Below are 21,582 nucleotides of genomic sequence, written 5' to 3' on the forward strand. Positions count from 1 at the left end.
AGAAAGAAAGAAAGAAAGAAAGAAAGAAAGAAAAAAGGAAGCAACATTAGCAGTAAATAACTCTAAGAAAATAGTAGACTACATTCCTTAACAAAAACACATTGAATGAATGCAGATGATTGTCGGTCACAAATACAGAGAGGTGTTTTTAGCAAAATAATGTCCCCAGGCACACACGCAATGTTCGGCTGTAGCTTGATCAACTCACCTATGGGGAGATATTAAACCACTGTTTGCAGTTTTCTGTGAGCACTGTGCCTCCTTGCATATAAATGAGAAATCGCTCAGGCTGTTAATGACAACTCAGAACACAAAAGGCTGCATCAAAGCATAGTGCTGTATTTATGAAATGGTAATTACGTTTGGAAAAGTCCCAGCCCTGTCTTGTTCTCCCCCTCGGAAGTCCTCCCCAGACACCCCAGCCACAGTCTTGTATCCAGATAGAGCAGGAATCCTAAAGCCCCTCCCTTTCCCGTGCCAGAATATTCCATCCATCACCTCATCCAGCCCGCTCCCCTCCCCTCCCACCTCCCCATGGCCAACCCACTCCCTCCTCCCCGTCTCAGCAGCCCAGATGGGGGCTCTCCTCTGTCCTGGGCTGTGGCCCTCACCTAGCCTCCCTGTCTCCAGCTCCCAACCCCGGGCCTTCCCCTGTGCTGCCCGAGTAATCCTCGAAGAAATCACAAAGGAGAGCATGGCACTCTCAGCCCCACATCGGAAACCCTCTACTCTTTCTTCTCACTCGGCTAGCTCTGCAGACAAGAACTTGGGTCCTTCACCCCCACAGCGTTACGCCGATAACACTGACCATATTTCTTTAATGGGAAAAATACATCATAAATAACAAAATGACAAGCATAATATTAACCGCAGCAATTTAACAGTTTTGATGTTGGGCTGTCTTCTATTTAACAAGTACAGACAGTGGAGTAGAAACGTTTATTTTTATTCTTCCCTGACAAAAAAGTCATGATTAAATTGACAGTGACTTTTCAATCAAGGAAATGCGGTATGAAGGAAAAAAATTAGGAAAAACTTTGCTCCTACTCTTGAGAAATAGGGGGGAAGTTTTGAAAATGGAAGTGTCCCCTTAACGCCTTTGTTATGATTTGGGGGCGGTGGGGGGGGGGAGGGGGAAGAACGTGAATTTGAAGATAGAAGGGTCTGAGTTTGGTACAATTCTGATAGTTTAGGGATCTTTGGCCTTGGGAAAGTTATGGAACTTCCCAACCTTGATCTTCTTTCTTTGTGAACTGGGTATAAGATCTACCTGAAGTGTTCTTAAAAGGATAAAATTATATACGATGAGTTACACACCCAGCGCGCTCGCACAGGGAAGATCACGTAAATACAACTTATCATATTGGGGATTAATATCACCACTGTCATGTTCCCCCTCCCGCCTAAAAGCATTGCCTACATATCGCATCACTCTTTTCCTCAGCTGCTGTTATTTGTGCCAACTGTAGAAAAAAATAGATATAGTTTAACGACGTATCAGCAGAACTCTGGCTGTTTACAACATAAAAATACATTTTTTAAATACCAGTTAAAAAATTTTTTTGACGTTTATTAATTTTTGAGAGAGAGAGAGACAGAGACAGAGTGTGAATGGGGAAGGGGCAGAGAGAGAGGGAGACACAGAATCCGAAGCAGGCTCCAGGCTCCGGGCTGTCAGCACAGAGCCCGACGCGGGGCTCGAACCCACGGACCATGAGATCGCGACCTGAGCCGAAGTCGGACGCTTAGCCGACTGAGTCAAAGAAAATCCCACCCTAGCCTATCTTTCCCAAGTAATTATAGAAGTTCCAAATTTACTTTTGCAAGGAAAATGTGTAGACGGCCGACCAGAAGCGAACGGGCTGGGATTGGATTGGTATTTGGTATTGCTCAGAGTCAAAATGAAGGACATAATTGTGTTGCAGAGGAAACTTAATAAAAGTCAAGATGGACTTTTATCCTTAAGTCCTCTGTTGTCTATCTTGTTGGACAGGAAGCAGTCGGACCTCTTCCCAAATGTGCCCTATGCCACCTCGATTAATTCAGCAAGCAAGACAGAATCGGCTGCGTAAGTATCAGTCAGGGGCGGAATGGGGTGCTTTAAGGACAGTCCAAATCATGGACGCACTGTGCCAGGAGCCTTGTCAGCCAATCCTGGCACCTGTCCAAGAGATTTTGTCATTTTAAATTCATCAGCATAATCTCGCCCCACGCTACCTGGGCCAAATGTGAGCAGAGACAGCGAAAGGAGTGCGCACGCAGTTGCTCAGAGACGGCACGAACGTGGCCATTGCGACTGAGGTCTGATCAGCGCCTGGTGCCACACATCCGTGGGACAGGAGGCAGGAGGGCGCAATGAGGAGACTTAATTACAACGTGTTCCAGCGGCTCACGGCGCTGCCGGGGGAGGGAGACCTCATGGGTGTCATGGCAATTACGGATCTCCACGCGCATTGGAAAATAACAGACTGTGACACCGACAAATGGTCACGTTGCCATCTCATCTCCACAGCGATTGGACATCCTGGGTATCAGGGCGGAACTGAATTAGGGGAAGAGATGGCAGGGTCACTTCCCAGCCCGGCTTCCCAATCCCTCTGTCAGCCGCAGGAGACACCTGCCAGGATCATTCTGGCAGCCCAGGAACCACACCCCCCCCCCCCCCCCCCCCCCCCCGCCCCCCCTTCCGCCACCCCCCCCCCCACCATTGGGGCACCCCAGCACCCCCCCCCCCCCCCCCCCAGCCCAGCCCAGGCTCCTGTCTCAGCAACTGACAACACCAGGATGGGTTCACATCAGCTCCCTGGCTGCCGACACCCAAGATGCTTAGAAAAATACAAACATGCGGGGGACTATGAAGTGCTTATCCTGAACACACCCGAAGAGCTAAGCTCCCAGGACTCCTTTGCTCGGCCCTCTCACCTCACCTCATTCTCCGAACCCCTTGACATCACCCTCTACTTGCTGCGTGGCCTTGGGGAACTCCCCCGCCCGTCCTGGATCTCAAATCTCCTTCTTTAGTACGGGGTTAGGAGAAGCAACGAGCCTAGATCAGAATCACCTGGAACGTTGTTTAAAACTCCAGATTCATTTCCTCTACTGAATTGGTATCCTCGGGGGAGGAGTCTCAGGCATGTGGTTTTGGGTTTTTTTTTATTTTTTTAATGTTTTTATTTATTTTTGAGACAGAGAGAGACAGAGGATGAGCAGGGGAGGAGCAGAGAGAGAGGGAGACACAGAATTGGAAGCAGGCTCCAGGCTCTGAGCCATCAGCACAGAGCCCGATGCAGGGCTCGAACCCACGGACCGTGAGATCAGGACCTGAGCCGAAGTCAGAAGCTCAACCGACTGAGCCACCCAGGCTCCCCAGGCACGTGTGTTTTTAACAAGCTCCCCAGCTCCCAAGGCTGACAACTCTGTACCAGTCACCAGATCAGAAAACCAGAAAGGACGGGGTGACCCATAAGGGGCCATTCTCATTCCACAGCTCATCCAGCTGTTCTCCAGAGCATAAAAATACACGTAGGACAGTCCCCAGGTGTTTACACAGAAATGGTCTTACTGCAGCCCCTCTGAAGACAGGGTCCTGTGGCATCTCCTCAGGTCCCACCAGAAACACCACTTCGTGCAGGAGGCCCGCTGACCCCAGACCAGGACCCATGGCCCAGCCTCATGCTCCTTCCACTGCCCTAATCATCAGACCATCTCATTGTCCCCCCCCTCCCCCCCGTCCTCTCCCTCACGACTCTGTCTCCAGGGCTGACGCATGGTAGGTGCTCAATAAATACTGGCTGAATGAACATGTGACAGATGGCAAAACTGAAACTCAGGAAGGTCAAGTAACTAACTCAAGGTCATAATAATTTGAAACCAGGGCCGTCTAACTCATGAGATGGTCTTCATATTGTCTTCAATATTCTTCCAATGGCTGGCCTCTATCTTTGCGAGAGAGCTTGGCAGGCATTTGCTCAAAACTCTGCCCCAAGTTTTCTTAGAAGTTAAACAAAACAACAACAACAACAACCATCCTAAGAAGGCTAGCCCACTCAGGAGACATTGACCAACAGGATTAGAGAACTCAGGTCGTCAGGAGAGTCCTCCTGGTTGGGGAGAATGGCTTTCTGATCCAGCCCTAAGTAGAGTTCCCTCCCCACCATTGGCCAAGAGCCCTCCACGCCGTCTAGCCCACGTGCCGGTGTTTTGCCTGATTCCTCCTTAGCAATCATGACACTCCTGTGAGATATCCTGTGAGACAAAGATGAAAATCCCCATTTCACAGATGAAGATACTGAGGCTCGGAGGCATTAAATTCCGGACCAGGGCCCCTCAGCTCGTGGGCAGTGGAGCAAGCCCTGGCTTCTCCTTTCCAGGCAAGGAAATAGACAGCATGGGGTCAAGAGTTACACTCCTAACTTTATTAAGGCAAGTTGGATTTCAATTGCATGCTAGAAGATCGGGTTCTTTATTGGCCTGATTTTTAGCTTGTGATTAGGAATTCCGTGTCATTCTTGGCCCCTCTAAACTTAAGGTTTTCCATCAATATTAACTTTGCTATTGATTTGCTGTCCTGACAAGACAGTTTTCATGTCTTTTTCACCTTGTGGCTTGGACTAGGCCATTTTGGCAAGTTAATCAGAAAATTCCACCAACGGGGGTTCCTGGGTGACTCAGTCGATGAAGCCTCCGACTCTTGGGTTCGGCTTGGGTCATGATCTCACGGTTTGTGAGTTCAAGCCCCACATCGGGCTCTTCGCTGGCAGCACAGAGCCTGCTTGGGGTCATCTCTCTCCCTCTCTCTCTCTGCCTCTCCCCCCAGCTCGCCCTGTCTCTGCCTCTCTCAAAATGAACTTAGAAAAAAAAAGAAAAAGAAAATTCCATCAATGGCACGGTTCCGGCCATACGTACACAGTGGGCCAGCATGAGCCACGATGGCAGCAGGTGTCCCAGCTCTGACAGTGGCATCGTGCAGTTCTGTTTCTGCTCTCCATGCTGTTCGTGGAAATGCCTGCTCTTTCGGTCATTGAGACACCGATGACAAAATCGTCCCGCCCATTAGAAACGAGGAGCGCTAAGTAAACCATACTTCGTTTTTATCCAGGTGCTGACAGTAGACTAAAACCTTCAGTTTTAGCAAAAGGCAAGAATGATGCTAGACCTTGGTGCCAAGCAGAGGAGAAGGGACAACATTAGGGTGACTAAGGGACCAGGCTTGAGAGTCAGGTGGCCTGAGTCCAGGCTCACCCAAGCTGTACCCCCTCCGTCCACCCCCCTGGGGAAGCCGTGTTACCTGGAGAAGTTTGGTCGACCTGTCTGCTAAGGAGAATGCTAGCACCTACCTCGAACAAGTCAGGGGGTAAGGACTAAACGAAGCCCTCCCGAGGAAGCAGCCCAGTAAGGGCCTAGCATAAGGTAAGTGCTCAATAAATAGGCCTTTGGTGATTTCTTTAGTCACCAGACCTCGTCTCCAGACTTCCTGCCTGCAGATGCTTTCCTGCTATACTCTGCTCCCACCCGCTGCCTCTGCCCCCACTGCCTGTGGACCGCACCCTCCAGCCTCCGTCCTTCGGCCACAATCATGCCCTGTGTCTCTCACCAGGCAATAAAGAAGACATCCTGAAGAAACAACTTCGTCACCTTCAGCACTTGAAAGTGACCCCAGCCACCAGATCAAAAGAAGAGAAGGCCCGACAGCCTCACATCAGAGGCTCTGGCCACCCCAGGGATGGGCAGCCCCCCCATCCCCGCCACCGCCACCGCCACCAGAGACACGTGCCTTCAATTCGTTGCCATCACTGCTCTGCACAATGTGTGAGCTCACCTCATCCAACCTTCCCACGAAGATGCTATGAAATTTGGTCTGAAATTGTCCTTCCCTCTCATTTTTGATCGATGTTGTTTCAGCCAAAACTGCAAGACTTATGCCACAGCCATTTATAAGGTTAGTCACTGAGGCTCGTGAAAAGGACCCTGCACACCGAGCAGCCACCCCGGGACCAGAAGCCGCACAGCGTGTGGGGAGCCTCCCTCGAAGGAAAGCGCATGGGGCCACAGCACCTGTGTGTCACTGAGTGACACCAGATGGCCTGGGATGCAGGAAGAGGGAGGTGCCCCGGGTCTATCCGGTTATGCCCTTGTCCTGAAATCAATCACCAGATGCTTAATTTTTAATAAGTAATACATGTTTTTGTGGACCCTGTGGAAAATTAAGAACGTACAAGATTAAGAATAATCTCTAATCTCACCACTCACAAATGACATCGGTGACCATTTTACCAGCTATACCAGGGCATTCGTAAAAATAATACCTATAATATCAACAAGTTGACAAACATTTAAGTACTTACAAACATATGTTTATACAAATAGCATAATAGTCATATATTTATATAACTACTTTTATTGTATATTAATTTATGTTGTGTAAGTATATATTTACATTTGTATACTGTATTTTTGGTATGTATTTGTTACATGCATGATGTTTATTTATACAACGTGCAAGGGTATATGATTTAGAAGATATATCACACGAGTATATATGTTATCACATGTGTGCACACATTATAGATACTTAGACTTACAGATTTAGATATGACTATCCCCACTTTTGATGTAATAAATAACGCTATCATGAATGTCCTGTTACAAAATCATCGTACGGCTGCTGATTCACTTCTTTGGTGTTGGGTAGGGATTAAGAGTCCATTGTTCTCCAACTGCAAGAAACACCACATTATTTTTTTTTCAACATCATCTGAAGCCTCATTTAGGCTCCTCATTCGTCAAGGCCAGCGAGAAAACCACCTGAAGTGATTTTATGTGGTCCCTCTCCCTGTGGTGCGTTGTGTCCGAACCAGGAAAACAAGGCCCTGAGTCTTGGTCTGGATCGCTCAGCAGTGCCATTGCTCTCCGGAAGGCCTGGCAGGCCCTTCCCGGCCCCTGACAGTCCCCTGTCAGCTCCCACCCTGGTGCCGGTGTGGCTTCCACACCAGGGCCTTGAGCTAAAGCTGCTCACTGCCCACACCCCCCAGGCACCTCCTGGTGTTCCAGACCCCACAAATGAAGGGCTCCCCGTCTCCTGCTGAAGGATCCGTCTCATTTCTCTTCTTTCGATACAGGTAAGTTCTTCACGTAACTTGCGATGCATTTGTAATGCCTCACTGAGGATGCTAGGTCAAGGGCTAGAGATATTTTTTAAGACTCTTTTAAAAAGCCTTCAAAACGGTCTATCATGAAAATATCATCTATACAAAACAATATAGGAAATGAATAAAGTATGCAGAATTACAACACGGACACCATTGTGATCCGAGTGAGGAAGATTCTTAACGATTCATTGCGCATTCCTCTCCCCCTTTCCCTCATCCCACCGGAAAACATGATCCTGAATTTTGAGCTTATGGTGCCTCGTTTTCACATAACCAGATAATATCTATCTCTAAACAATTGTGAAGTCTTGTATTTTTGAGGACTCTATACAAATAACATATTCTTTAGAAACTTGCTTTTATCATTCAACTTACTGTACTTTTCTTTTAAGCTTCACTGTTGTCGATGCACGAAGCTAAGTTTCATTCACTTTGCCAAAGTACGGTAGTCCGTCAGGGGAACAACCACAATTTATCTATGCGTTCTCCTCTTGATGAACATTGGGGTTGTTTCCAACTTTTTGCTATTACATGCAACGTCACATAGGTCTGCAGTCCTGCATCACACAAACAAGGGGATATTTGTTGTGTGAGCCTATGAGGGACGAGGTATCACTGAGTCTGACGTACCACACGGATCTACCTGAAAAGATAATGTCAATTTTCCCGACATGTTCATACACATTTCACACCCCCTCCAGCGTGCTGCAAAGTTCTGTTTCCTATTCTCAATACAAACATTTTGCCCGTCTGTCTGGGGGGGGGGGGGCGGAAATGGTGTTTACTTGGCATTGATTCTGCATTTCCCTGATTTCTGAGGACATAGAGCATCTTTGCATATGCTTATGGGACATTTCACATTTCCTTTTCTCTGAAATGCTTGGCCTAGTTCTAGTCCAATTTTTTTCTATTAGATTCGTCTTCTTTGTAGGTCTTTAGCTATCAAAAACATCGTAGCTGTTGAAAATGTAGATTTATAGTTTGTCTTTACACTCTCCGTATGGTTCTTTGATAAACCACTATCATGTTTAATGTTTTTATTAAAGTATATGTATTTTTTTGTCTCATAGAAGGAGCACGTGAGCAGAGGGGAGGGACAGAGGGAGAGAGAGAGAGAATCTTAAGCTAAGCGTGGAGTTCAATCTCACGACCCTGGGATCATGACCTGAGCTGAAATCAAGAGTCCGACGCTCGACTGACTGAGCCACCCAGATGCCCCAATTAAAGTGTAACTTACGGATAATAAACTTCACCTATTTTACATATCCACCTTGAAGAGTTTTGACAAACATTTCACAGGTAAGCAATCATTCAAAGTGCATACTTCATGGTAGGGTTCACTCTTCGCGTTTTACGTCCTATGGGTTTGAACAAATGTGTAATTACTACATGTACGGACCATCGTAGTATCATAAGTGTTTTCACTAAAAATTCTCTGTGCTCCAGCTACTCATCCCTCCCTCTCCCCCAATAACCACTGACCTTTTTGCTGTCTCTGTAGCTTTGCCTTTTCCAGAATGTCCCATAATTGAAAGCATAGAGAATGGACACTTTTCCGATGGTCTTCTTGTACTTAGCAGTATGCACTTAAGTCTCCTTCATCTCCTTTCCGTGGTTTGATAGTTCCTTTCTTTTGGGCACTAATGATACTCCAGTATCTGAGCGTACCCTGGCTTATTCATCCATTCACGATGAAGGACATCGTGGTTCCATCCAAGCTTGGGCAATCCTGAATAACGCTGTTACAAATATCCATGGGCTGGATTTCACGTTGACAGAAGTCTTCAACTCCTCTGTGTAAATATCGAGGCGTGAAATTGCCTAAATACGTCCAGTTTTGTAAGACACCATCAAACTGTCCTTCCAAGTGGCTGCACCACTCTGCATTCCCACCAGCACTCAGTGAGAGTTCCTCCTGCTCCACAACGCTGTTGGCATCGGGCATTGTCCGTGTTCTGGATTTGTGTCATTCTAACGGGTGTGCAGCAACACCTCGTGGTTGTTTTCGTTGGCATCTCCCCGATGATGTACGACGTGGAGCATCTTTTCATAGGTTTATTTCTCATCTGTGTATCTCCTTCGCTGAGGTATCTATTGAGGTCTTTGGCCCGCTTCAGTCAAGTTGTTTTCTTTATTGTTGGGTTTGAAGGGTTCTGTGCATATTTTGGATAACCCTCCTTTGTCAGATGTGGCTCTTTCCAGTATTTTCTCTCAGCCTGTGGCTTGTATTTGTATTCTGTTGACAGCGTCTTCCACAGAGAAGACATGTTTGAAGTTGGCCTTCTCATTTCTTTCCTTTCATGGCCCATGCCCCTGTGTTCTGTACGAGAAGTGACCACCGCACCCTGCGCCCTATAAATTTTCTCCTATGTTGTCTTCTAGGAGCTTTGCATTGTACGTTTAAGTCTGCGATACATTTTGAGTTAATCTTTGTGTCAGGTGTAAGGTCTGGGTCTGGGTTCACTTTTTTGCATGTGGATGAAAGTTAGTTCCAGCACCGTTTGCTAAAGGCCGTCTCTGCTTTATTGTGTTGTCTTTGCTCCTCTGCAAAGATCCAGACTATAATTATGTGGGGCTTGGTTGTGGTGTATGATTCTTTTTATATGTTGTCAGGTTCAATTTGCTGATATCTTGTTGACAATTTCTGTATCTATATTCATGAGAGATATTGGTGCGTAGCTTTCTTGTGATGTCTTTGTCTCATTTCGGTATTTTATGGGAAGGTTTTTCACTATGAGATATGCAGACAGAGATGACTATTCAGATATTTTATTTCTTCTTAAGTTTCTTTTTGTAAGTTGTGTTTCCCATGGAATCTTTTTTAATTTCTTCAAAGCTATTAAATTTATCGGCATAAAGTTGCTCATAATATTCCCTTACTCTTCTTTTTAATATCCTTAGATTCTGTTGTAATTTCTTCTCTTTCATTCTTGATGTTGATAGTGTGTGTTTTCTTCTTAAATTTTTATTTTTTGACTAGTCTTACTGAAGGTTTATAATTTTATTCATCTTTTCAAATAACAAAATTTTGGCTTTGTTAATTTTCTCTACCGTTTCCCTGATATTACTTGATTGACTTCTCCTTTGATCTTTATTACTTCTTTCCTGCAACTTTTCATTTGTACCCTTACCTAGCTTCTTAAGATACAAACTTATACCATTAACTTTACACTTTTCTGATATAGGCAAAGCTATAAATTCTCCTCGAAACACCACTCTACCTGCGTCCCACAGATGTTGATACGCTACTTTCATTATCATTTGACTCCAAATATTTTCTCATTTCTACTATGACTTCTTCTCTTTGACCCCTGTGGTTTATTTAGAAGTACATTATTTAATTTTCAAATAAGCAAATGAAAAGAACAGTAAGCCCAGAGGCAAATCCACCCCTACACAGACACTCGATTTATGACAAAAGTGACTGCAGATCAATGATGAATGGACGGTCTTTTTAATAAATGGCGCTAGGACAATTGAGTATTTATGTGGGAAATATGAAATTGGGTTTCTACCTCACACATAACTATATTAAATCAACTCCAGGTCAACTAAAGACTGAAATGTAAAAGAGCAAATAATAAAACTATTAGAGAACAATATAATAGAACAAGGCTACTCAAAGTAACTCACAGACCACAGGCTTTTCTTAAACTGATCTGCGATTTATTTGCTACAAAAATGGAGGGTATACACTAGAAACCTTTCTACCAATGGGACAAAATAACTTTGGTTTTGTTGAATCTAATAATAAAAATTGGGTCTTCTATTATTCATATGTTTTTAAAAAGTTCATCTTTCTGGTAATTAGTTTTTATTATATATCATAAAAATAGTAGCCTATAGCAGGCTGGGAGAAAAAGAACTGATCCTTCATCACGGTGTGAAAAGTATATAAGATCATTCGTACCTCAGAGTTGCAAAGGATTTTTTTAACTGGACACCAAAAGTATAATCCATAGAGGAAAAAATTGAAATTTTTGCCCCATTAAGATTTTATTTACCAAAACATCCCATACATAAAGTAATACATTTGAGATTGTTTCAATATTCTAACATTAAAATGTGGTAGTCAAGAAATGTAAGACCAAAATGACAGAAAATTGATAGTTTGGGAAGACGGTCGAGGAATTAAAGGGGTTTGCTGCACTAGCCTGTCTATATTTTGTGTACATTTGAAAACTTTTATAATTGATATTTAACTGTTTACATGAAAAGATTCCACAAGGGGAGAAAAAAGACAGCCCACAAATTTGGAGATGGTATTTTCGATGCACGTAACCAACAAACAATTAGTATTTGGAATACATAAAGAACACTTAGAAATTAATGTTCAAAAGATATATAAGCTAATAGAGAAAAATGATCGAAAGACATTTGAAAACAAAATTTTAACGGCAAAAGACACTTTGTCACAGACGAGGGGACGCAAATGACCAATAAGTATATTAAAAGATTCTCAGTCTCTAGTCATTAGGGCAATATACATTTAAGTCACAGTCAGATGTCACTTCACACCTTTGGCAAACAAGTAAAAGTCAGATGAGAAGTCAGAGTGGGGGAGGGGCAGAGAGAGAGGAAGACACAGAATCTGAAGCAGGCTCCAGGCTCCAAGTTGTCCGCACAGAGCCCGACGCGGGACTCGAACTCACGAGCCGTGAGATCATGACCTGAGCCGAAGTCGGACGCTCAACCGACTGAGCCACCCGGGCACCCCACACACCTGGAAATAATTCAAATACTATTCTAGAATAATATCCATCAATACTGGAACATTAGAACAGACTCATAAATAGAATGAAATGGGTTATTGTAGAACAGGGGGAATGAATGAACCATCGCTCCATTCACCCACATGAATTAAGCTATATATTCGTGCTATTAATCTAAATAATAATGTTGCATGCAAAAAGTAGGCCATGGTCCTAACGCAGTCAGAATTATTCAAATCATTTAAAGTTCAAAACCAGGGCAGCCTGGATGGCCCAGTCAGTCAAACATCCGACTCTTGATTTCGGCTCAGGTCATGATCTCAAGGTCAGTAGCGAGACTGAGCCTTGCATCAGGCTCTGCACGGAGCGTGGAGCCCGCTTAAGATTCTCTCCCTCCCTCTCCCTGTGTCTCTCTGTCTCTTTCTCTCTTTAAAATTAAAATAAAATAAAATAAAATAAAATAAAATAAAAGTTGAAAAACAGACAAAGCAACACAACTGTTTCTTATCCAGGGTTATTCATAACTGGTGAGCCACTTAAAGAAACATGGGACAGTGATTAACACAAGATTCAGGACTGTGGCTTCCTTGAGGGGTGGCAGAGATGAAACTGAACAAAAGAAACAGAAACAGCGTATCCAAAAAGAGCAGAGAGAGGATTTCTAAGGTGCCGGTCATGGCCTGTCTCAACCTGGGCGATTGGTACACGGTCTCCAACTTGTCATCATCAACTACTCATCACATGCTTTTTATACTCCTTAGCAGATACGATACATTTCGCAAAAAATTAAATTCCCCTCCGTTAAAAAGAAGAAGAAGAAATTGAAAAAGGTTTGAAACTGCATGAAGATTCTGAGGCGTAGCGAGGGCGAGGTCAGGCCTACCGGGGAGCCACTTAACCAGAGCTTTCTGAACAGCAGCCCCTCACCAGGCGCTGGGCTGTGCAGGAGAGACCCAGAGACGAACACGACAGACTGAGCGTCCTCGAGCTCCCAGCCCTCGGAGGAGGCCGTCACCCCCATGCGTGTGTATCCTCAGAAGGGAGGAAAGGCAGATGGTTTCTGAAGATGAGCCACAGAAAACAGCTTAGGAAAGGAGCTCGGCACCAGATTGCCACAGCGTTTGACCAACACGCAAGAGGAGACAGAGTTTGCAACCGGAGGGCCAGGATCGGAGCCTTTCCCCGGGTCGCCTAATCTGGCCAAATATGCTGAGCGGCTGGCAGCAGGCAGAGACCAGAGACAGGAGGCAGGAGTCCATGGATCCTAGAGGAAGAGCTCACAGAAGAGCTATCAAGGGCCTGATCGGGGACAGTGACACCAGGACGGAGAACCTGAGGGTGCTGATGTGCCCATGGCAGCGGGCGTGGGAGGGGAGTGCTGTGAGGCAGGGACGGTTGCCCACAGCGGTGGAAAAGGCAAACAGGACTCTCAGGGAGGTTCAGCCTGGAGGATGGGAGGCAGAAGGGAAGGGGGTGGCGGCCCCAAGAGGAGGAGTGATTGCAGCGGGGAGGGGAAGGCAGGGAAGGGACCCTGAGGCATTCTATGCCAGGGACACAGAGAAGCTAAGGTCAGGGTGGACATCCCAGGGGGGGATGTCCTGTAGGAAGCCAGGAAAGTCATGTACCTTTCCTGATCCCTTGCACCCCGATGTTTTTTTCCTTATTGGGGGTCAGATGATTCTCTGCCGCTCTACGATCCTCCTGCTGACCCGCCTCCTAGACTCTGAGAAAGAAGTTCCAACCACCGTAAACCAATTCATATTTGCTACTTCCCCGGAGTGAAATAGAATCTGTGGTGAAATGTACACTTGTCAGCAAAAAAAAAAAAAAAAAAAAAAGCCCACCTTGGACCACTGGCTGCGTCCACACGGTATAAAGGCCTTGATTCAGAAAAATAAAGCTCAGCACTTGGAACCCGACAGCCTTGGATGGGAACCTCCGTGTCTTTCTCGCTCTGGGACGCGAGGCAGGTGGCTCAACGTCTCTGATCCCCCATGCCTCTCGCTTACGTAATGACAACACATATTTCCTCATTTTGTCCTCACGGCGGCTCTGAGTGCAATACAGGTATAACTTCCTAATTTAAGAGATGAGGAAACTGAGGTCCTTTAGATCTAAGAAAGCTGCCTCCTCACAGCCCATGCTAAGATAGACTCAACGCTGAGTTCCAAACTCTGGTCTCAGTCCAAGACCGTTTTCTCTTATCCTACGCTCTCGCCCAAGTGGACCCCAACAAGCCATGACCAGAAGATTCCACGTCCCGCACTGATCGTTTACAATTCCATCCTCAGTTCTTCCATCTGTAGGAGGAAAGGCTCGCCTGTGATTAACTTAAGGGTGAGTTCGCCATAAATTACACTTCCATCTGGTTCTATATTTGAATAATTAAGTTTAAAACAGAAAGACTAATGAAACTAATGGTTACCGAATTACTAGATTTTGAAAATCGTTGATTGTCTCATTTGCCCTGCTAAAATTAATTGATCTCATTTACATATACAGACTGCAGTTGCTTTAGCTCTGAGAATATTTATCCAAGTTCTTCCACGAAAGTTTCAAAATCCATTTGCAAACTGCAATTCTGTTTCAATTATGCTCATTTGCATGGCGACCAAAGCCTTATTGCTCTCCTAATTAATACTACTATGGTTGTTCCTTTTATTTGAATACAATGCCCTTGTAACTTAAAGAAAAAAAAAGTTAACCCAGCCAAGCAACTTGAAAAGTACATATGGAAATGATCAGTATAATACAATTTCTTCTGGTAAGAGAAATAAAAGCAAATTCTCCTGTTACAAAACACCAAAAAAAAAAAACCTCTACAAAATACATTTTTAATAATTTCTACAACACAATACCCTAAGATATTATAACCATGTGATGCTAAATGTTTACGTCTCACAGGATGAGAAGGTATTTCCCAGAATGATTAATGGACGAGATAAACCTTATGGGGTTTCCAAGACATAAAGATACACAAGGATCCAATGACCTGAAAAGGAGCTAAAAATCTTCTAATTTGCTGGTTTTCAACGTGAAGGTCACCACCTACAAATCTGGCGGGTTACAAATTAGCTTTTTTTACAATAAGATAGAAATCTAATAGAAAACACAGAGAAAGAGCAATTATTATTTTGTGAAACTTTTGTGTTGTACATTTTTAGATGTGGATATGTAAATATATGTCAGCATACCTGTGTGTGTGCGTGCACATGTGTGAGATGTGTGAGGAGAGCGTGTGTGTGCATATGTGTGTTTGTGTAAGGAGGGTGTGTGTGTGTATGTGTGAGTCTGTGTGGGGAGGGTGTGTGTGTGTGTGTGTGTGTGTACCATGGTCACAACATAAAATGTATTTTTTTACTGTGTATCAAGGTAAAAACTTGAAATCCATTCATCTAATCGGCCCCCTTTGTCCAGCAGGGTTTTGGAGAATATTTCAAAGATAATAAATAATAGATTCCTGCATCAGACAGCTTGGGTTCAAATCCTGACAAGTCCCTTCGCTCCCTAAATCTCAGTCTCCCGATCTGTAAAATGGAGAGAGTGACAGCAGCATCTCACAGATGTGTCTTGAAGGTTGAAAGAGAGAGATAATGTGTCTCAAGTGTCAGCACAGCCCTGCCACATACATACATAATAAGCAATAAACACTGGCTGTTGGAGAGCTTCTCTGCCCCTATTAAATGTTATCTGCTTCCAGCTGAATCCATTTCTCAGTCCACACCCGCAACGTTCCCCACTCAGCTCCAGGCGTGTGCGAGGAGGAAAGACACAGGACTGAAAAGGAACTGTGTGCCTCCTCGGACCCCAATCTTATGCTAGCGCAGCCGGAGGACTTTTAGTCACCCTAGAATTCACGACTCCTGGATCCTTTTTTCTCACTCTTGCTTCTTTCAATATGGTTTAACCATATTGAATGGAATATGGGGAAAGGACTATCTTTAAAAAAAAAAAAAAAGTGGACCCTGAGTCTAAATGCTGATGAATCGTGGAGTGATGAGGTTTAGGGTGGCTAAAACATGGAAATTTTATGGAGGATATGCAAGAAATTGGGCTGAAAATATCATACAGTTCGGGGCGCCTGGGTGGCTTGGTCGGTTAAGCGTTGGCTCAGGTCACGATCTCAGGGTTCACGGGTTCGAGCCCCACATCAGGCTCTGTGCGGACAGCTCAGAGCCTGGAACCTGCTTCGGATTCTGTGTCTCCCTCTCTCTCTGCCCTTCCCCCTGCTTGTGCTCTGTCTCTCTCTCAAAAATAATACATAAAACATTTTTAAAAAGTGGTGAAGCTGGGACTCACAACCTGGCCTACTCTAGAGCCACTGCTCCTCAGGTTCTAGCAGGGTTGGAGAGGGCCATCAGAGGCTTTTTAAACAGGAGATTGGCATGAAGGGACCAGGCAAGGCGAGCAGGTGGAGGCCAGGGGAACTGGAGCCAGAGGGCCCACGGGCGGGCTGCTAATTCCTGCAACAGTCCAGGCAGGAAGGGACGGAGGAAGGAGCAGGCAGTTAGCATTGGATGAGGACACAAAATTTTAGGCAGACCTGAGGGATCCGAGCGATACAAACTGGGGTGTGTCTCACGTGAGTCGTGCAGTGACCAGCAGAGGCCAAGGACAACTCCCGCTTTCCACGTGAGAAGAAGTAGCAGAACCTGAAATCGTCACGGCAGCAGGTCCGGGAGGCAGGGGAAGGGGGGGTTCGGTTTGGGGCAAGTTCACCGAGTTGGAGGTGAACCACCATTGAAGACAAAGCAAATTTGCCTAGAAAGAGGCAACAGAGCACGAGGGCAGGGGCTGGAGCCAGACTGCCAGGCTATGAATCTTAATTCTGACACTAGAAAGCTGTGTGACGGAGGGAAAGTTAGCTAATATACGTAAAACATTGCCTGACACAGAGAGAGAACTCGGGATGTGGTAGTTATTAGGATGATTATAGAACCAAATGAAATGAAAAGTCAGGAGAGGCTGTACGTTTCTCCCACATCACTGCTCGCACTCTGGGCCATAGCTCAGAAGCTGTTTTCGGATGGTTTAGGGAGAACCCCGAAATGGGTCCCCTCCCCTTTGCTCCCAGGGCCAGCCCTGTTCCCAATCAGACCGCAGAAACAGAATGGCCTTTGGTATCATCCTCTGTCCTTCACTTATTATTGGGCTGGGTGACTGTCCGGTACTTGACTCTGGACCTGACTCCTTTAAGGGGCCTCTTAGACGTAAATCTATCAGTACTGTGTTCGTCAGGGGCAAACAGCGCACTCTTGAACTCCACCTGGCTTTGCGGGATTTACGTTCTCCGTGAGAAAGGGGCAAAGATGGGGAACTCACATTTGTTAACAAAACACAGGGGCGTCTGGCTGGCACAGGTCGTAAAACCTGCAACTCTTGATCTTGGGGTCGTGAGTTCGAGCCCCACGTTGGGTGTGGAAATTGCTTAAATAACCGGCACTTCCCACGGGAAAGACAATGTTCACCAAAGGTAAGAGCCCCACCGGATTCCAGTTTGCTCCTGCTTAAACCACTGAATTTGGGGCAAATGCAATCATGCTCAGGGCTCCCCCCGCTAGCGCCCCTAAGGTTTTCTACGTGCCAGGCCCTGTAGCAGAATAACTGACAATTATCCAAAACTTAAATAAAAATAGGATACAGAGCAGCACGCAAAGAAATACAACTACAACTACAGAAATACCAAGCTCCAACTATCTGTGTAAACGTTTTTTTAATCATTGAGTCAATTCAATCTGGGTGTCCCTTCGCAGAGATTCCAGATATTTATTCCAGCATCAGAGGCTTCTGGCCATGGCTGCCTTCCATCAGCTTCTCTTGACACAGCAGTGGCTGGGGTGCTTCCATGGACCACCCCCACCTTCCCCTGTTTCCCTCATTTCAATCAAGCATTCACCGCCCATGGACCTAAGGCTCCCATCTTTTATCAGTTCTTAACAGGCGTTACAGGGGCGCCTGGGTGGCTCAGTTTGTTGGGCATCTGACTCTTGGTTTCAGCTCAGGTCGTGATCTCACGGTTCATGGGACTGAGCCCCATGTCTGGCTCTTCGCTGACGGTGTGGAGCCTGCTTGGGATTTTCCCTCTCTCTCTCTCTCTCTCTTTGCTCCTCCCCAGCTTGTGCTCTGGCTCTCTCTCAAAAAAAATAAATAAACTTAAAAAAAAAAATAGGCATGACATTTCTTCACCTCCTGAGCGAGGTGCTCCCAGCATAGGTTGGGAGTGCTCTGGGTGACATATGCTTCACCTCCCTTTGTCTTGTTTGGGGTGCTTCTTTAGGTTCTGCCGTTTCTTTTTTTTTTTCAATTTTTTTTAAATGTTTATTTATTTTTGAGAGAGAGAGAGAGAGAGCGGGGTAAGGACAGAGAGAGAGGGAGACACAGAATCTGAAGCAGACTCCAGGCTCTGAGCTGTCAGCACAGAGCCCGATGCACAGGTAGAACTCATAAACTACAAGATCATGACCGGAGCCAAAGTCAGATGCTCAACCCACTGAGCCACCCAGGTGCCCCTAGGCCCAGCCAGTTTCTTAAAGAAACCAATCTACTTTCCTGCCTGAATATCTCCAGATTCCCCCTCGCAGCTATGGCAGATTAACTTGTTTCATAACAACCCTCCTTCCAAGACAATTACAAAAGCGAGACAAAAATTTTTCTATCTAAACATATTGGAAGCCCACTAAGGAAGCAAGGATTTCAGGAGCTAAAAGCCTGAAGAGAAAGGAAGCCAGGAGAGATGGTTCTCGCATTTGGCACCTTTTGGTGATTGACCCGAAAGCTCAGAGATTTCAAGGCTCTCAAAGACAAAGGCCCTCGGAACACCCAGCTTCCCGACAGAACCCCAGAAAGGCCAACATCCCAAGGACCAGAATGAACAAATTGCGACTGTATGTTAGTTACCAACAAACACACCTTAAAAACAAAGATGCAGAAAGTGGAGGGTAAGCCAAAAGAAAACAAATTCAAGCAAATACTAACCCAAAAAAAGATGGACCCACCACACGACCGTAAAACCAAGTAACTTTTCGGCTTTAAAGCAAACAAGCACTCTCAGAAAGGAGAGCAATTTCACTATGATGCCAAGAGTGGGTCCACCAGGAAAAGATAACAAGCTCAAAGACTGCGATGACCCGTGTCAGTCAGGATTCATGCAGAGGTGAGGCACGACAGCAGAAAACGGAGCCAGGCAATGTTAATATAAAGAATTGCTGACGGGGCGCCTGGGGGGCTCGGTCGGTTGAGCCTCCGACTTCGGCTCAGGTCGTGATCTTGCGGTTCACGAGTTCGAGCCCCGCGTCGGGCTCTGTGCTGACGGCTGGGAGCCCGGAGCCTGCTTCGGATTCTGTGTCTCCCTCTCTCTCTGCCCCTCCCCTGCTCACGCTCTCTCTCAAAAATAAATAAACATTAAAAGCATTTTTTTAATTAAAAAAAAAAATGCTGATAGAGTGAAAGGTGATTAGCTACTAAAAGGGATGGGCAGGTTGAACCCCAGGAGGCTGACGGATGAGCGGACGAGGTAGAAGTTGGCCACTCAGAGGAAAGCCCTGCCCAGCTGAGGAGGAGTCCCTGTAGCTGCCACGGGACAACCTGCCTCCACTGTGGTGACCAGCGAACTGGACCCACTCTCATTTCGGACGTTCACCAAGAGGTCGGGTCTCTGTCATGGGCCCTGCACCACCTCCCCCCAAACACCAACGGTGAGGAGAACGAAGTTTGCTGGAAATTATTCAAGAATCCATCAGAGAAGATAGGCCGTCTTTCCCTTTTAATCTTGTCTCATTTCCCTCGCGACCTTCCCCGAGACCCTAACAAAAACAGAAGTGCTTTGAGAGCCATTCTCCCACAAAGTCACTCCCTTTTTCTTTTTGTTACCCTTGGCCACCACCAACTTCCCCGGGCCTCCCTCGTCTAGCAGAGGACCACAGGGATTGTCCCCACAGCTTCTCAAAACGCGGACGGCCAAACGAAATAGATGCCTAATTTAAATTTTTTTTTTAACGTTTATTTATTTTTGAGACAGAGAGAGACAGAGTATGAACAGGGGAGGGGCAGAGAGAGAGGGAGACACAGAATCTGAAATGGGCTCCAGGCTCTGAGCTGTCAGCACAGAGCACGACGCGGGGCTCGAACTCACGGACCGTGAGATCATGACCTGAGCCGAAGTCAGACGCTTAACCGACTGAGCCACCCAGGCGCCCCAATAGATGCCTAATTTAGTAAGAGAACAGCCGGCTCCCGGCATCTTGGGCACCGTCGGCAGCCGGGGCCAAGCAGGGAGGAGGTCCACCTTGGCCCGGCGACTCAGGAGCTCTGGATGCACACTGAGCAGCCTGGATTTGACCTTCATGTGTTAACGACGCTGGTATGTTTCCCTTCGGGGCTCAATTCTGTGCCGCAGCCTCTTCTGTGCAATTCTTCTCAGCTTCCACGCCACCTCGGAGGCCCTCCTGCCAGCTTAGGTCCCACAGGGTCGCATGGACGGCTTGAGGACGGACAAGGGAAAGGCTCTAAAGAACCCACTGTAAAGAAAATCATTTCATTATGTGCGAAGAGTGTTTCCCCAAAAGATCTGGTCCTGAAACGCCGTTTTGTTTTTCCACCAATAAACAACCCTCAAACGGAGCTGCTCTGGAAAGTCCTGTAGGCCATTCATTTGCAGTAACTTAGCGGAGCAGTGTCCAGACCACTGAGCTTGACGGCAGGAAAACGTCACCTTCCGTCGCTGGCTCTGCGATCGCGGACAAGCCACAAAACATCCTGATAAAGTCCACTTCGCAGAGGGGGAAATAACAATAAATACGCACTTCGTGGGTTTTTGTGGTGAGGTGTAGGGGATATACCGGCGATAAATATGGCCTATAGATAGTAAAGGGTTATTCAAGTAGTATTAAGTCAGTAGAGTTGTTATTAACCTAGCCCTTTGTAGCTACGATCTTTATGCTTGTCATTTTGGCCTCAGTGGCTTTGAGGTGGCCCAAAGGAGCTGGAAGGCAGGTCAGTAAGCAATTGGGTTTGAAGAGGGTGGTACTGACCCCGGCGAAAGGACCGAGGCCCCCCCCTCAGGAGACGGTCCCACCATGCCTGTGGCTCTCAGCAGTGTCCAGTCTCCAGAGGGGCTCCCTTGGCCTCCAGCTGACGGGGCAGGGAGCTGAGACACACGTGTGTGTTTAAGTTCAGTGGAGGCCATGGACCTTGACACACGGGCGTGGAAGAGAAGCGTGCTCAGGACAGGGTCTCCCGTGCAGGTCAGATTTCAGCGCTGATTACAAAGGGGCCCTGGTGAGCGGACCTCATCTCTGACGGCAAACTAGCCAGTTCTCGTGCCATTCAACACTGAGCTTGGCATCCACAGAGATCTGTGGATGATGGAGTCAAAGAGCCACACACAGTGAGGCCAGGAGACCAACCGAACAACGGAGAAGAAGGGTCTCAGAGCCTCAGAGACGGCCCCACCACCTCTAATTCACCCATTCTCCCCCGCCCCCCACCCAACCGACTGCCGGGTGCATTTATTTGCTTCTGTTGTGGATTAGCTGGGGAGCCCTTTGAGGCAAGGGGCGCCCCTTGTTCACACCTGCATCCCAGCACCCACTGACTCAGCAAGCAATCACATATTGGAAGGAAGGAAGGAAGGAAGGAAGGAAGGAAGGAAGGGGAGGGAGGGAAGGAAGGAGGGAAGGAAAGGAAGGGAGGGAAGGAAGGGAAGGAAGGGAGGGAGGGAGGGG

The sequence above is a fragment of the Panthera uncia genome (assembly GCF_023721935.1).
Source record: "Panthera uncia isolate 11264 chromosome A3 unlocalized genomic scaffold, Puncia_PCG_1.0 HiC_scaffold_12, whole genome shotgun sequence".
Classification (NCBI taxonomy): Eukaryota; Metazoa; Chordata; class Mammalia; order Carnivora; family Felidae; genus Panthera; species Panthera uncia.